An 18143-nucleotide genomic window follows, 5' to 3' on the forward strand; every position below is an offset into this window, starting at 1 on the left:
GGGGGACAATTATATTGAACCTATTTGACTTATTTATTTTTAGGATTCATCTTTTGACATATGCAAATAAGACTCCATAAAATAATACTTATAATCATAAACTTGCATTTTAGATATGTAGTCTTAATGTATTCTAGACTTGTGTGTCTGCGTGTGTGTGTGCAATGAGTGTATAGAGGGTATTTGTGCATATTACTAATTCTTCTATAATTTTACAAAAAGACATTCTTTGTTATGCTTGCTCAGGTATTTTTACATGGAAAGATCTCTCCCATATCTTATCTAGATAGAAAAATTAAGAAATGCAAGCTTTTGTATTTTGTAGTATTACAAAAATAATCATTTTAACCAGCATTTCAATGCCTTAGCAGTAGAATGAGAACTTATACTGTTTTCATGACTACACAGCATCTGAGATCTTGCAATATCTTCATATGAAAGGGAAAATTCTTGCTAGATTAAGATATTTTTAGTGTCTCTCATTTGGTAGTCCAAGTGAATGATAATTTATGATTAATTTATGCTTAGATACCACTACATATTTGATTATATGGAGATTTTTCTTCAGTTTGTATGAGCACTTTCTAGTAAAAAGTTCTTAGAAGTATAGTAACAATTTAAATATTGACTATGTTTATGTTTAAAAAGTAAATATCTTTCTAAGTTTATTTTTAAAAGTGATATTAACAATGATAACAACCTAGTGGAACTAACAACTGACATGTGTTCAACACCTCTCTGTGCATGTATGCTCAGTTGCTGTCATGTCTGACTCTTAGCAACCCCACTGACTGTAGTTTGACAGGCTTCTCTGCCCATGGGATTATCTCAGTAGGAATATTTGAGTGGATTGCCATTTCCAAAGCTCCAGGGAATCTTCTTGACCCAAGGGATCGAGCCTGCATCTCCTTTGGCTCCTGCATTGGCAGGTGGGTTCTTTACCACTGATTCACCTGGGAAGCCCACCTTAACATTTATTGTTCACCATATGTTGGACTCAGCAATTTATGAGTCGTATGTTTATCAGCCACTTCAAAACACTCTGACAGATGATTCATTTAATTTACCAATGAAGAAACAGAGGTTAACAACATGGCTGAGTTGTCCAAGGTCACAGATGTGGTTAATGGTATCAGATAGGGTTTCGGCTTATGTTCATCTTCAAAGTCTGGGCTCTTAAGCATTATCATTGACATTCTGGTTTTCACCTTGAAAGGTAGTTAATGTTTGATGATTTATATTTTTCACTTTATCTTCATCAACTGCCTTTTCTTTGTCCATAACTCTGATCCAAACCTCTATCTTCTGGCATTCAGATCAGATCAGATCAGTCCCTCAGTCGTGTCCGACTCTTTGCAACCCCATGAATCGCAGCACACCAGGCCTCCCTGTCCATCACCAACTCCCAGAGTTCACCCAGACTCACGTCCATCGAGTCAGTGATGCCATCCAGCCATCTCATCCTCTGTCGTCCCCTTCTCCTCCTGCCCTCAATCCCTCCCAGCATCAGAGTCTTTTCCAATGAGTCAACTCTTCGCATGAGGTGGCCAAAGTACTGGAGTTTCAGCTTTAGCATCATTCCTTCCAAAGAAATCCCAGGGCTGATCTCCTTCAGAATGGACTGCTTGGATCTCCTTGCAGTCCAAGGGACTCTCAAGAGTCTTCTCCAACACCACAGTTCAAAAGCATCAATTCTTCAGCACTCAGCCTTCTTCACAGTCCAACTCTCACATCCATACATGACCACAGGAAAAACCATAGCCTTGACTAGACGAACCTTTGTTGGCAAAGTAATGCCTCTGCTTTTGAATATGCTATCTAAGTTGGTCATAACTTTCCTTCCAAGGAGTAAGCGTCTTTTAATTTCATGGCTACAGTCACCATCTGCAGTGATTTTGGAGCCCCCCAAAATAAAGTCTGTCACTGTTTCCACTGTTTCCCCATCCATTTCCCATGAAGTGATGGGACCGGATGCCATGATCTTCGTTTTCTGAATGTTGAACTTTAAGCCAACCTTCTCACTCTCCACTTTCACTTTCATCAAGAGGTTTTTTAGTTCCTCTTCACTTTCTGCCATAAGGGTGGTGTCATCTGCATATCTGAGGTTATTGATATTTCTCCCGGCAATCTTGATTCCAGCTTGTGTTTCTTCCAGTCCAGCGTTTCTCATGATGTACTCTGCATAGAAGTTAAATAAGCAGGGTGACAATATACAGCCTTGACGTACTCCTTTTTCTATTTGGAACCAGTCTGTTGTTCCATGTCCAGTTCTAACTGTTGCTTCCTGATCTGCATACAAATTTCTCAAGAGGCAGATCAGGTGGTCTGGTATTCCCATCTCTTTCAGAATTCTCCACAGTTTATTGTGACCCACACAGTCAAAGGTTTTGGCATAGTCAATAAAGCAGAAATAAATGTTTTTCTGGAACTCTCTTGCTTTTTCCAAGATCCAGCAGATGTTGGCAATTTGATCTCTGGTTCCTCTGCCTTTTCTAAAACCAGCTTGAACACCAGGAAGTTCACGGTTCACATATTGCTGAAGCCTGGCTTGGAGAATTTTGAGCATTACTTTACTAGCATGTGAGATGAGTGCAATTGTGTGGTAGTTTGAGCACTCTTTGGCATTGCCTTTCTCTGGCATTGCCTAACTCCAAATATGAATGCTGCTGAAGTGCCTTCTGTATGTAGCCAATCTTTGGTATATGTAATAAAACTAAGCCATGATGGAGTGGCTGGCTGTTCCTAAGTGGGAGCTAATATTCTAGCCAAGATGATTTTCCCCCTCAAACACAGAATGACAGCCCAGAGAGAAGACAAAAGGTTAAAATGAGAGAGAAAAACGGAAAAGATACTGTACAATTTTCTAAGTGAAGCAGACAAAATTTGTGTGGAGGGTCAGCAAAGTTCATTTCTTTTCTTCTTTTTTCTCCTCTGTGGTCTGTTCCACAGACCATACACTTTGTGATTTAAAAGAAAATAACTTACAATAGCCCCTTTTCTTTTCAAAAATCTTTCAAATTGGCAAACAGCCATTTGGAATGCTAGGCACATTCTGGTCTTTCTACACTGATGTGAGGTTGGTACTTGTCCAAGAAAGAAATAGTCTTTATTTTCTATGAAACCACAGAAACTACACTCCTTTCCAAGAAAATCTATCTTTATATCCAAATAGTTAACCCTGAAATCTCTAGTTTGAGTCAAATTCCCAGATTCATGAACATAGAATCTGAATAATGTTGGCAATGTTAAAACCATGTCCTTTCAATAGATTAGAAAGATAAATAGATTGCCAGGTGAGTTTTACAAACTCAATGTTTAATGAACATTGTAACCATTTTTTATACAGATAAAGTTAAGTGGGCTCTTCCTTTTATGCTTAATATAGTCATTCAGATAGAAGGCTTAAGGCCATATCTGCCTAGCCCTATGGTGATCCACAGCTCTTGGCACATGAGTGCGCGCACACACACACACACACACTCACACCATTGTTGACTTATTTGGAGAAAAAAAAAAACACATAACTCTAAAAGTCTTCTACATGCCTTTTATATATATTAAGTCCATAACTTTGCAAGCTTTTTGTATAAATTTGATGCCAATCCCACATAAACATATTGTGATTTGTCAAGAAAATAGGCTGCCTACCAGCTCCTATTTGTTTAACTTCCAACATCTCAATTCATAGATGTTTGCTGTGTATTTTAAAATTTTCTATAGATTAGGTTAAGGAAATAGAATTGCTGGATCAAAAGACTTGAGATATATACATTTACTATCAAATCGCTTTGAAATACATTATATATGTATAATTTACTATCAAATTGCTTTATAAAATATATAATATGCCTATATTTTTCAATTGTATTGAGTATATTATGTAGTATTTTATATATAAAATATACATATATTCTCATTATTTTCAATTATAATTTAGCCAAAATTATTATCAAATATTGGAGAAGGAAATGGCAACCCACTCCCGTGTTCTTGCCTGGAGAATCTCAGGGATGGGAGAGCCTGGTGGGCTGCTGTCTATGGGGTTGCACAGAGTTGGACATGACTGAAGCGACTTAGCAGCAGCATTATCAAATATATTTATGTATTATAGCATATATATAGTATATTGCAATGCATTATATCATTTATTATATCACTGCATACATGTAATATTATATGATATATATGTTATAATTAGCATTTTCATAACTAAGATGATAAATATATTTAATATGCTTATTTTGTATTTATAGTTTCTATATTAATTGCATAATTGTAAGCTTTGCCAATTTTTTCCCCTTGCACTGTTTTTTATATTAAAACTTTTATATATGTTAAAAATATTTACTTCAAGATTTTCATTTACTTTTTAACTTTGTGATTTCTCTTTATGAGCACATTTTTTAAATTTACTTAATGTGAATGAAATATATTTAACTTTATTCAGTGTGTGAAGCAGTGTGTCTGACTTTGTTTTTTTAAAAATGTATACCATTTGTCCCAAAATTTGTTGAAACATCACATTGTCTCCTGTGAGTAAAAGATGATATTTAATATAAATTAAATCCCAATCTACTATTGGTTCTTTATCTGGGGTTTATTTATTATGTTCCATAGAACAATATTTAAATTTTTTTGTGATAATGACAAATACATTCAATTATGATTTCCTTATATTACATCTGAAACTTGAAAGATCAACTACCTTGTGCTGGGCTGCATCCCACCGTACTGCAGCCTTTGCAACTATCCAGCCTCGAAACTAAAGAAGAACTCAGAGTCAGAGACAGAGACATCAATAATTTGTTGAACAGGGAGTCTTACAAGTCAGAGGCAAAGACCCAGGAGCAACACACTGCCTTGTATGGCTAAGGGCAGGCAGGACTCCACAGCCAGCTTTGCTACTCAGGAGAGGAAGAGGCTACCAATTACAGGGTGAATGACATCAGAAGGGCTCCCTAGTTACCAGGGGAACTGTGGAAGGAACACATTCCCCACAAGCCTTCAGGATAGCAACCATCCAGGGGACTGACATTGTTGATCCCCCAATAATGGAGCCTCAAATCTGAGAATCAGAACAATTCTTAGCTGAAAGTTAAGGGATCATGCAGGCAGTTACTGATAAGATTAGGAGAGTGATGCAATCAGGGGCTTCCCAGGTGGTGCTGGTGGTAAAGAACCCACCTGCCAATGCATGAGACTTAAAAGATTCTAGTTTGATCCCTGGGTTGGAAAGATCCCCTGGAGAAGGAAAAGGCAACCCAGTCCTGTAATCTTGCCTGGAGAATCCCATGAATAGTTGGAGAGCTGTAGTTCATAGGGTCGCACAGAGTCAGACACGACTGAAGCAACTTAGCACACAGGCACACAATCATGTGAGTAAGGTGAAAGTGAAGCAGAACCTGGTAGGGTGTTGTCATCCTGTTCAGTCACTCAGTCGTGTCTGACTCTTTGCGACTGCATGGACTGCAGCACACCAGGCTTCCCTGTCCTTTGCCATCTCCCAGAGCTTGCTCAAACTCATGTCCATTGAGTCAGGGATGCCATCCAACAATCTCATCCTCTGTTGTCCTATTTTGCTCCTGCCTTCAATCTTTCCCAGCATGAGGGTCTTTTCCAATGAATTGGCTCTTTGCATCAGGTGGGCAAAGTATTGAAACTTCAGCTTCAGCATCAGTCCTTCCAATGAATATTCGGGGTTGATTTTCTTCAGGACTGACTCATTTGATCTCATAGGGGAATTCTACCAAACATAAAACCTATCCTTTTCAAATGAGTCTAAAATTTTGAAGAGGAGGTAACACTCTCAAATTCATTCTACAAGGTCATCATTACGTTGATGTGAAAACCAGACAAAATTTAAAAAGAAAATTGCAGGCCAGTATCTCTTGTGTATATGGATACAAAAGTGCCTAACAAAATGTTAGCAAGCCAAAATAAAAAATTAAAAAAGGATTATACACCTGGAGTGGTATAGATAGAAAACACAAATCCCCCAGATAGATCACTGTGACTAATGATATGGGAAGAAGGAACTTACTTTACCCAGTTTCTGGACTTAAGTATTTTACTTATTTTGGATTAGAACTTTATAATATTTGATGATTTATCATGTATACTGTTTTGAAGAATGGAATAAAAAGCTGTAGGTTGTTAACTCCAAGTTACATATCACCTATACCTTCAATAATTTCTTTTAGGCCAGTATATTTCATATATGATACCCCATGTAATAAAACCAGTGAATCCAGTTGTTGCCAATGAACTGCTATACGTGTTTTTTTTTTTTTTTTCCCCTGTAAAGGGAAACTCTGGCTCTGATGTACCATTAGGCTAAATTCCATAGCAGTGTATCCAATGTTCTTAAACTCCTAAATACTGGGGCTAACTTATAAGTATATACTCATATTCATTCAAGGGATTCACTTTAGTTTATTTGACAGGACCCCATAGGTGAATTGCAACACAAGCCCTTAGGATTTTGAAGAAAAGCTCTAACATACTCTGCTGACAGCTGTCTCCTTTTGAGAAACAACTCTCAGCCTGCTAGTAGGCCTTAGTAGAGATTGAATATTTAATCATGGGCCACCAAGTTATGCAACCTGAGCTGCCCACAATAAACTGGGTGTCATCTGACCTGCCAATCCATAAATTTAGTCATGGACAATAGCTGTCCATCATCAGAAGGAAGTGGTAAGTATATGATCGGGCTCAAGCCACTCCTGAAGGCACAAGTAAATTACTTCAACAAGTAGCCTGTGGTCTTCAGTCATATGTCACATACTCCTCACTCCAAGCTTATGGTCTGCTAGGGAGTTCCCTATGCTCAGTTGACAGAGGAAAAGAAGCTTTGGGTTTTGTTAACATTTGATTCTGTGCAATATGCAGGCACTATTCAAAAGTGGACAGCTGTATCATTATACACTCTTTCTAGGATATTCCTGAAAAAATAGTGGTAATGGGGAATCCTCCCAGTGGGCAGAAACTTGAGCAGTGCCCAAGACTATCCACATTGTTTGAAATAAGAAATGACCAGATATGCAATTACTGATTCCTGCTCATGATGAGCTGTTTTTTTTTTTTTTTTTTTTTTGTCATGGACTTGGAACTCATATGATTTAAAAATTGTTGAGAAGGAAATTTGGAAAATAGGTATATGGATAGAATTTTCTGTATGAGCAAAAAACATGAATATATTTGTGTCCCATGTAAATTCTCATCAAAAGGTGACCTCAGCAGAGAAAAAAATATTTATAGTCAAGTGGATCAGTTCAGTTCAGTTCAGTGGCTCAGTTGTGCCTGACTCTTTGAGACCCCATGAATCGCAGCACGCCAGGCCTCCCTGTCCATCACCAACTTCCACAGTTCACCCAGACTCACATCCATTGAATCAGTGATGCCATCCAGCCATCTCATCCTCTGTCGTCCCCTTCTCCTCCTGCCCCCAATCCCTCCCAGCATCAGAGTCTTTTCCAATGAGTCAACTCTTCTCATGAGGTGCCCAAAGTACTGGAGTTTCAGCTTCAGCATCATTCCTTCCAAAGAAACCCCAGGGCTGATCTCCTTCAGAATGGGCTGGTTGGATCTCCTTACAGTCCAAGGGACTCTCAAGAGTCTTCTCCAACACCACAGTTCAAAAGCATCAATTCTTCGGCACTCAGCCTTCTTCAGTCCAACTCAAGTGGATAGGATAAACTTTTCTATGTATACCAGTCAGTCTCTTTCTCCAACTAACCTTGTAATTCCCCAAAGAAATGGTGGATAAAGTTGTCAGTCACACAGGGGTGGAGGTTATGCCACCACTGGTCTTATAACATGGTCTTCCAGTAACTAAAGCCACCTGACCACAGTCACTGGTGAGAGCCCAATCTGCAAGCAGTAGAAATCAATTCTGAGTCCTAGATATGGCACTCTTCCCCAGGGTGATTAGTGAGCTCCCTGGTGTTGGGTTGATTATACTAGGGCTGTTTCATCATGAAAGGGCAGCATTTTTTCCCTTTGGAATAGATACTCTGTATATGGATTTCTCTTCATTGCATGTGGTGCTTCTTCAAAAATCACAGTGTGTGGAGTTACATGTTTCATTCATTGCCATGGTATTCCACACAACATTGCTTCTAATGAGTAAAAGTTACTTCACCACAAATGAAGTGCAGCAATGGGCCAGTAATTCACTGGTGTTACCGTGTTCTTCACCCTTTTGGAGCAGCTAGCTTGACAGAGCAGTGGAATGACCTCTTGAAGTTTGTTACCTTGCCAGCTATATGGCAATGTTTGGCACGTCTGGGACACATTTCTCCAGAAGACTATTTACTCTCAGTATACAACTTGTGGCACTGTTTCTTTCTGATCCAATATTCACTGGTCCAGGAATCAGGAGATGGAAACTGAAGTAGCACCACTCATTATTACTCCTAGCTATCCATCAGCAAAAACTTTGCTATCTATTCCATGATTTTGTGATCCGTTGGCCCAGAGATCTTAGTTTTAGAGAGAAGTTTACTTCTACCAGAAAACACATTGATTCTATTAAACTGGAATTTAAGACTGTGGTCCAGTTACTTTGTTCTTCTCATACCTCTGAGTCAACAGATGAAGGAGGGAGTTACTGGAGTAACCGATCTTGACTATCAAGGGGAAAATTGTACTATTATTCCACAATGGGACTAAAAGAGATCATGTTTGGAATAGAGCAGATCCCTCAGGGAATCTCTTAGTATTATTATGTCCTATAACTAAGGTCAATTTTAAATTACAACAGTCCAGACCAGACAGGAATAATAATGGCTTAGACCATTCACTGTGACCATGAGATGCTTGCTGAAGGCAGAGTGAATATGGAAAAGATAGTGGAAGAAGGTAATTGTAAATACCAGTTATGACCACTTGGACTTGTGTTGGTTAATTCTGTGTATCAACTCAGTTGGTACATGGAGTACCCAGAGAGCTGGTTAAACATTATTTCTGGGTGTGTCTGTGATGGTATTTGCAGAATAAAATAGTACTTGAATTCACGGACTGAGTGAAGCTGATTGACTTCCCCAATTAGAGTGGATATCGTCCAGTCCTTTGAGGGCTTCAGTCAGGGGAAAAGAAAAAAAAAAAAAGCCAGAGGAAGGTCAGATTTGCTCTTTGCCTGACTGTTGAATTGGGACATCAATATTCTCCTGCCACTGGTTTTGTGACTCTGAGGCCTTCAGAAGTGTTTCTGGCTTTCCTGGGCCTCCAACTAGCATGCAGAAGATTGCTGAAATTCTCAGCTTCAATAATCACATGAGCCAATATCTCATAATAATATTTTTTGCACAAATATATGTACATATGCTGTGAAAATGCTGCACTCAATATGTCAGCAAATATGGAAAACTCAGCAGTGGCCACAGGACTGGAAAATGTCAGTTTTCATTCCAATCCCAAAGAAAGGCAATGTCAAAAAATATGCAAAATATTGCACTCCTCTCACACGCTAGTAAAGTAAACCTTAAAATTCTCCAAGCCAAGCTTCAGCAATACATGAACCATGACCTTCCAGATGTTCAAGCTGGTTTTAGAAAAGGCAGAGGAACCAGATCATCAAAAAAGCAAGAGAGTTCCAGGAAAACATCTATTTCTGCTTTACTGACTATGCCAAAGCCTTCGACTGTGTGGATCACAATAAACTGTGGAAAATTCTGAAAGAGATGGGGATACCAGAGCACCTGACCTGCCTCTTGAGAAACCTGTATGCAGAGCAGGAAGCAACAGTTAGAACTGGACAAAGAACAACAGACTGGTTTCAAATAGGAAAAGGAGTACATCAGTGCTGTATATTCTCACCCTGCTTATTTAACTTATATGCAGAGCACATTATGAGAAATGTTGGGCTGAAGGAAGCACAAGCTGGAATCAAGATTGCCAGGAGAAATATCAATAACCTCAGATATGCAGATGACACCAGCCTTATGGCAGAAAGTGAAGAAGAACTAAAGAGCCTCTTGATGAAAGTGAAAGAGGAGAGTGAAAAAGTTGACTTAAAGCTCAACATTCAGAAAACTAAGATCATGGCATCCGGTCCCATCACTTCATGGCAAATAGATGGGGAAACAGTGGAAACAGTGGCTGACTTTATTTTTCGGGGCTCCAAAATCACTGCAGATGGTGACTGAAGCCATGAAATTAAAAGATGCTTGCTCCTTGGAAGGAAAGTTATGACCAACCTACACAGCATATTAAAAAGCAGAGACATTACTTTGTCAACAAAGGTCCGTCTAGTCAAGGCTATGGTTTTTTCCAGTAGTCATGTATGGATGTGAGAGTGGGACTATAAAGCACGTTGAGCACTGAAGAATTGATGCTTTTGAACTGTGGTGTTGGAGAAGATGCTTGAGAGCCCCTTGGACTGCAAGGAGATCCAACCAGTTCATCCTAAAGGAGATCAGTCCTGGGTGTTCACTGGAGGGACTCATGTTGAGGCTGAAACTCCAATATTTTGGCCACCTGATGCGAAGAGCTGACTTATTGGAAAAGACCCTCATGCTGGGAAAGATTGAGGGCAGGAGGAGAAGGGGATGACATAGGATGAGATGGCTGGATGGCATCACCACCTCATGAACATGGGTTTGGGTAAACTCCGGGAGTTGGTGATGGACAGGGAGCTCTGGCGTGCTGTGGTTCATGGGGTCGCAAAGAGTCGGACACGACTGAGCAACTGAACTAATTGATGTACACACTTACTTAAAATGAATAGGCAATTGTAAGAAACATGGAGTAATAAGGGCCAAACAGGGACTCAGGTCACACAAGCATGACATTTGATATTACATAACCAGGAAAACCCAACCTTCCAGCTGCAGCCCTTATTGTGTGTGTCTACAATATGCCTCTCTAATTCCGGTGTGCTAAGTCTTTTGTAGAGTCTGCATAAATGCTGAGATTAAGTCAAACTGGATTACCTTGATATATTGGAGAAACCTGAGGTTTCTGCTACTTACATATAAATTATTGTTCTCCATTTCTAACATGAGAATGTGATTTGCTCAATTACTTCCTTGCTCTCTTCTTTGCTATTCTGCCTTTTGGCTTTAAGTCTGTTGTTGATGGGAGCTACTATTTTGAAGACTGACTTCTTTTGAAGGTAAAATACTTCTAGTCTTCACTCCATGTGCTGAACTATTATCACTTATGTACTCCTCTCTATCACTGTATTGCAAAGAACACTCATTGAGCTCAAATAAAGATGTACCATTGGATGAAGAAAAGCAGAAAGCATCAGGGAAGGTGAATCAAGCAGTTATACATACTACCCCCATTCTTCTGTTCTTGCTCATCCAATTATTTCAGTGGGAGCAATTTTATACAGTGAACAGCACACATTAAAAATAAATGTGGGGAATTCTCAGGAAAATTTAAATCTAGTTAAACAATTAAGAAGTTATGCTATTTAGCATCAGTTCATTTAATTAGAAATTTATTTTTCTTTGTATAATTATTTTTATTATGGAAAAATATGGATAGCTTACTGATTTAGTTATTTTAAAATGGCATAAGTCCTTTCATGATGTTGCTCAACCACCATTGTCATTATTATTATTTTAATTGGAGGAGAGTTGCTTTACAGTGTTGCATTGGTTTCTGCTGTACAACAATGCAAATCATCCATTAGTGTATATATATGTATATATCCCCTCTGTTTTGAGCCTCCCTCCCACCCACCCCCATTTCACCCCTCTAAGTCATCACAGAGCACTGCACTGGGCTCCCTGTGTATACAGCAGCTTTTCACTAGCTATATCTATTTTATACATTGTGATGTGTATATGTCAGTGCTACTCTCATAATTCATCCCACCCTCTTTTTCCCTCACTGTGTCCACAAGACTGTCTACTATGTCTGTGTCTCTATTCCTATCCTGCCTATATGTTCATCAGTACAGTTTTTCTAGATCTCATATATATGCTTTAACAATGTTTGTTTTTCTGAGTTCACTCTGTATAACATGCTTAGCTTCATCCACCTCATTTTAACTGACTCAAATTCATACCTTAAAAAAAAAATCACATTTTCATTTATTGACACCTTTCAGATATTTAGATAGCTTTAGTAAAACATATTATTTAATGGAAATATGAAGAAAATATGGCTGATAAAACTTGAAAGACAATGCTAGGTTAAAATTATGGTAATTTCTATAGTCAGTGTTTTTCAACTCTAATTATTTTAAAATCTGAATGGTATTTGATACTCTACCATCGTATACATTCAGGGCACTTGAAAAATTTAAAGAATATTCTTTGAAATTGTCTTTTTCAGTTTAAATGTTCAGTCTTTCAGAATGTTTTCTCTTTTCCTCCCTCTTAATAAAGACATAATAAGAAGGTAACCTTTGAAAAACAAACAAAGAGGACTGAGAAGAAATCAAATCTACCAACACCTTGATCTTGGACTTCTAGTCTGCAGAACTGTGAGAAAATAAATTCTGATGTTATTTTGTAATGGCAGCCCTAATAAACCTCTTAATTTCAGTTATTTGTTGATATACATCTGCTGCTAAGTCGCTTCAGTCGTGTCCAACTCTGTGCGACCACATAGACGGCAGCCCACCAGGCTCCCCCGTCCCTGGGATTCTCCAGGCAAGAACACTGGAGTGGGTTGCCATTTCCTTCTCCAATGCATGACAGTGAAAAGTGAAAGTGAAGTCACTCAGTCCTGTCCGACTCTTCGCTACCCCATGGACTGCAGCCCACCAGGCTCCTCTGTCCATGGGATTTTACAGGCAAGAGTACTGGAGTGGGATGCCATTGCCTTCTCCATGATACACATCAGGTGAATACAAATTCACACCACAACCAAAGTACATGAATTCACTTTTTTTTTTTTTTTTATATGTCCCCTCAGGCAAGGGAAGCAAAAGCAAAACCACATTGGACTATACCAAACTAAAAAGCTCTTGCATAGTAAAGGAAGCAATAAAATGACAAGACCACCTACTGAATGGAAGAAGATATTTTCAATTGTTATATATAATAAAGGGTTAATATCCAAAATATACAAAGAACTAATACAACTCAACATCAAAACAAGCAAACAGCCTAATTAAAAAATGGGCTGAGAATCTGATTGGACATTTTTCTGAGGAAGGTATGCAGATGGCCAATGGACGCATGAAGAGATGCTCTATAGCACCAATCTTTAGTGCAATGTAAATTAAAACCACAACAACATATCGCCTCACACTTGTCAGAATGGCCATTGTCAAAAACACAAAAATTAGCAATTATTGATGAGGATGTGAGAAGAGATAATCCTTATGCACTGTTGCTGGGACTGTAAACTGATACATCCACTATGGAAAATATTATGGAGATTACTCAAAAACTAAAAATTGAACTACTGTATGACCCAGCAACGGTAACCACTCCAGTATTCTTGCCTGGAGAATCCCTTGGACGGAGAAGCCTGGTAGGCTACAGTCCACAGAGCCACAAAGAGTCGGACACGACTGAGTGACTTAACTAACTATGACCCAGCAACACCACTCTTAGGTTTTTATACAAATAAAACAAAAACACTGTTAAAAAAGATATATACCCCCCTATATTCATTACACTATTATTTATAATAGATAAGATATGAAATTTATATGAATTCATTTATAATAGATAAGATATGAAAGCAACTTAAATGTCCATTAATAGACAACTTAACAAAAAAGGAAAAAATTAGTCTTGCTATTTACAACAAAAGAATGAACTGTGAGGGTTTACCATGCTAAGTGACATAGTCAGAGTAAGACAAATATTGTGTGGTTTCACTTATATATGGAATCCAATAAAACAAAAGGAACAGACATAACAAGGCATCAGTTCAGTTCAGTTCAGTCGCTCAGTCATGTATGACTCATTGCAACCCGGTGAATCACAGCACTCCAAGGCCTCCCTGTCCATCACCAACTCCTGGAGTTCACTCAAACGCACGTCCATCGAGTCAGTGATGCCATCCAGCCATCTCATCCTCTGTCATCCCCTTCTCCACTTGCCCCCAATCCCTCCCAGCATCAGAGTCTTTTCCAATGAATGAACTCTTTGCATGAGGTGGCCAAAGTACCGGAGTTTCAGCTTTAGCATCACTCCTTCCAAAGAATACCCAGGGCTGATCTCCTTCAGAATGGACTGGTTGGATCTCCTTACAGTCCAAGGGACTCTCAAGAGTCTTCTCCAACACCACAGTTCAAAAGCATCAATTCTGCTGTGCTCAGCGTTCTTCATAGTCCAACTCTAACATCCATACGTGACCACTGGAAAAACCATAGCCTTGACTAGACGGACCTTTGGTGGCAAAGTAATGTCTCTGCTTTTGAACATGCTATCTGGGTTGGTCATAACTTTCCTTCCAAGGAGTAAGCATCTTTTAATTTCATGGCTGCAATCACCATCTGCAGTGACTTTGGAGTCCCCCAAAATAAAGTCTGACACTGTTTCCACTGTTTCCCCATCTATTTCCCATGAAGTGATGGGACCGGATGCCATGATCTTCATCTTCTGAATGTTGAGCTATAAGCCAACTTTTTCACTCTCCTCTTTCACTTTCATCAAGAGGCATTTTAGTTCCTCTTCACTTTCTGCCATAAGGGTGGTGTCATCTGCATGTCTGAGGTTATTGATATTTCTCCTGGCAATCTTGATTCCAGCTTGTGCTTTTTCCAGTCCAGTGTTTCTCATGATGTACTCTGCATAGAAGTTAAATAAGCAGGGTGACAGTATATAGCCTTGATGTACTCCTTTTCCTATTTGGAACCAGTCTGTTGTTCCATGTCCAGTTCAAACTGTTGCTTCCTGACCTGCAAACAGGTTTTTCAAGAGGCAGGTCAAGTGCTCTGGTATCCCCAACTCTTTCAGAATTTTCCACAGTTTATTGTGATCCACACAGTCAAAGACTTTGGCATAGTCAATAAAGCAGAAATAGATGTTTTTCTGGAACTGCTTGCTTTTTCAGTGACCCAGTGGATGTTGGCAATTTGATCTCCAGTTCCTCTGCCTTTTCTAAAACCAGCTTGAACATCTGGAAGTATACGGTTCACGTATTGCTAAAGCCTGGCTTGGAGAATTTTGAGCATTACCTTACCAGCGTATAAGATGAGTGCAATTGTACAGTAGTTTGAGGATTCTTTGGAATTGCCTTTCTTTGGGAATGAAATGAAAACTGACCTTCTCCAGTCCTGTGGCCACTGCTGAGTTTTCCAAATTTGCTGGCATAAGGAGTGCAGCACTTTCACAGCCTCATCTTTCAGGATTTAAAATAGCTCAGCTGGAATTCCATCACCTCCACTAGCTTTGTTCATAGCGATGCTTTCTAAGGCCCACTTGACTTCACATTCCAGGATGTCTGGCTCTAGGTGAATGATCACACCATCGTGATTATCTTGGTCATGAATATCTTTTTTGTACAGTTCTTCTGTGTATTCTTGCCACCTCTTCTTAATATCTTCTGCTTCTGTTAGGTCCAAACCATTTCTGTCCTTTATCGAGCCCATTTTTGCATGAAATGTTCCCTTGACATATCTAATTTTCTTGAAGAGATCTCTAGTCTTTCCCATTCTGTTGTTTTCCTCTATTTCTTTGCATTGATCACTGAGGAAGGCTTTCTTATGTTTCCTTGCTATTCTTTGGAACTCTGCATTCTGATGCCTATATCTTTCCTTTTCTTTTTACAGCTATTTGTAAGGCCTCCCCAGACAGCCATTTTGCTTTTTTGCATTTCTTTTCCATCGGGATGGTCTTGATTCCTGTCTCCTGTACAATGTCATGAACCTCCCCATCCATAGTTCATCAGGCATTCTATCTACCAGATCTAGTCCCTTAAATCTATCTTTCACTTCCACTGTATAATCATAAGGGATTTGATTTAGGTCATACCTGAATGGTCTAGTGGTTTTCCCTACTTTCTTCAATTTAAGTCTGAATTTGGTAATAAGGAGCTCATGATCTGAGCCACAGTCAGCTCCCCGTCTTGTTTTTGCTGACTGTGTACAGATTCTCCATCTTTGGTTGCAAAGAATATAATCAATCTGATTTCAGTGTTGACCATCTGGTGATGTCCATGTGTAGAGTCTTCTCTTGTGTTGTTGGAAGAGGGTGCCTGCTATGACCAGTGCTTTCTCTTGGCAAAACTCTATTAGCCTTTGCCCTGGTTCATTCCGTATTCCAAGTCCAAATTTGCCTGTTATTCAGATGTTTCTTGACTTCCTACTTTTGCATTCCAGTCCCCTATAATGAAAAGGACATCTTTTGGTGGTGTTACTTCAGCTTCTTCAGCATTACTGGTTAAGGCATAGGTTTGGATTACTGTGCTATTGAATGGTTTGCCTTGGAAATGAACAAAGATAGACATAGTTAAAGATACAGAGAACATGTGTTTGCCAGACAGGAGGTAAGTAGGTGGAGGAAAGCAATTGCTGAGGAGGATTAAGAGGTACAAACTTACAGTTGCGAAATAAATGAGTCACTGATATGGGTACAAAATGTACATTAGGGGCATTATATTCAACTACGAAATTTGCATGGTGACATATTGTAACTAGGCTTATTGTGGTGATCATGCTGAAATCTATAGAAATATCAAATTACTTTGTTTTGTAACAAGATCCAACATAGTGTTGTAAGCCAATTATACTTCCAAAATAAGAAAAGTCATAGAAAAAGAGATCAAATTTGTGGTTATCATTGATGGAGAGATGGGCAAGTGAGGGACTGGGGGAGGGGGATTTGAATGAAGGTAGTCAAAAGTACAAATTTCCAGTTATAATATTAATAGGTACTAGAGATATAATGTACAACATAATAAATATGATTAACCCTACTGCTTGTTATATATGAAAGTTGTTAGAAGAGTAAATCTTGAATCCTTATCCCAAGGTAAAACAAGGTGTCTATTGTTGTCTTTAGTATCTATAGGAGATAGTAGTTATTCACAAAACTTGTAATAATCATTTCATAATGTGTGTAACTCCAATCTCTCTGCTTTACACCTTATACTGTGGTATATGTCAGTTCTATCTCAATAAAACTGGAAGAAAAAATTAAATGAGAATATACAGAGACTCAAAATTGTTTGGTCCTGTCCTTGCTTTCTGGAGTCCCTAATTCAAAAACTTTCCTGTTTGTCACCACTATTATAATGTTTATGAGGGGCAGATTTTTTTTTCCCCTCTGTTTTCAAGCAACTATATCACCTGATGTTAAAAGAGTATCTGGAACATAGTAGGCTTTTAAGAAACATGTATTGAATGAATGAATAAATAAACAGATATTTATTAAATACTCAGTAGGTATTGATATTCTAGTGTAATTAAGCCATGAAAAAGCTTAAGTACCTGCACCCATGAACTTACTGTCTATTGTTTACAACAATAAACTTGGAAACAGTATAATACAAGAACATGATAAAAATAAGAAAGAAAATAAAAATCAAGTAATATGATAGTGAATGGGAAGGAACTCAATGTCATCTACTTGGGTGGGCAGAAAGGGTCTCTCTGGAAGATTTTACTTGGACTGATTTTGATAATGAGGAAGACCAACCATACTAACATGTACAAGAAGTGTGTTCTAGGTATATGGTACAAAATGTGCAATGATATGAAATGGGAATGAGGAAGAGATTTTCCAGGAAGTGAAAGAATGTAACTGTTGCTGAAGAATTATGGTCATGGAGAAAGGATGAAATCAGCAAGTCACTCAGTTGCGTCCAACTCTGATAATTCTCCAGGTCACAATACTGGAGTGGGTAGCCTTTCCCTTCTCCAGGGGATCTTCCCAACCCAGGGATTGAACCCAGGTCTTTCACATTGCAGGCGGATTCTTTACCAGCTGAGCCACAAGAAATCAGGGATGTAGACAAAAAGTTCAGGCTGCATGGCCTCACCTACACAGAAAATTCAGATTTTATTCTAACTTTAACTGGAATAACTGCCACATGACAGCTTTCAAATGGAGGGAAAATAACTGAGAAGAGCTATGAAAATATCAGTTTTGTTGCTATTGCTATGTGGTGATTGGATGATCATGGAGTGTAAAAATATTGATATTATTGTCCACTATTTCATTTACTGAACCACATTTGCACAGTTAAAAAATAAATCCTCTTTATTTCAGGTAGTTAGATATTGA

Source organism: Bos taurus, chromosome 15, assembly GCF_002263795.3.
Source record: "Bos taurus isolate L1 Dominette 01449 registration number 42190680 breed Hereford chromosome 15, ARS-UCD2.0, whole genome shotgun sequence".
In the NCBI taxonomy this organism is placed as follows: Eukaryota; Metazoa; Chordata; class Mammalia; order Artiodactyla; family Bovidae; genus Bos; species Bos taurus.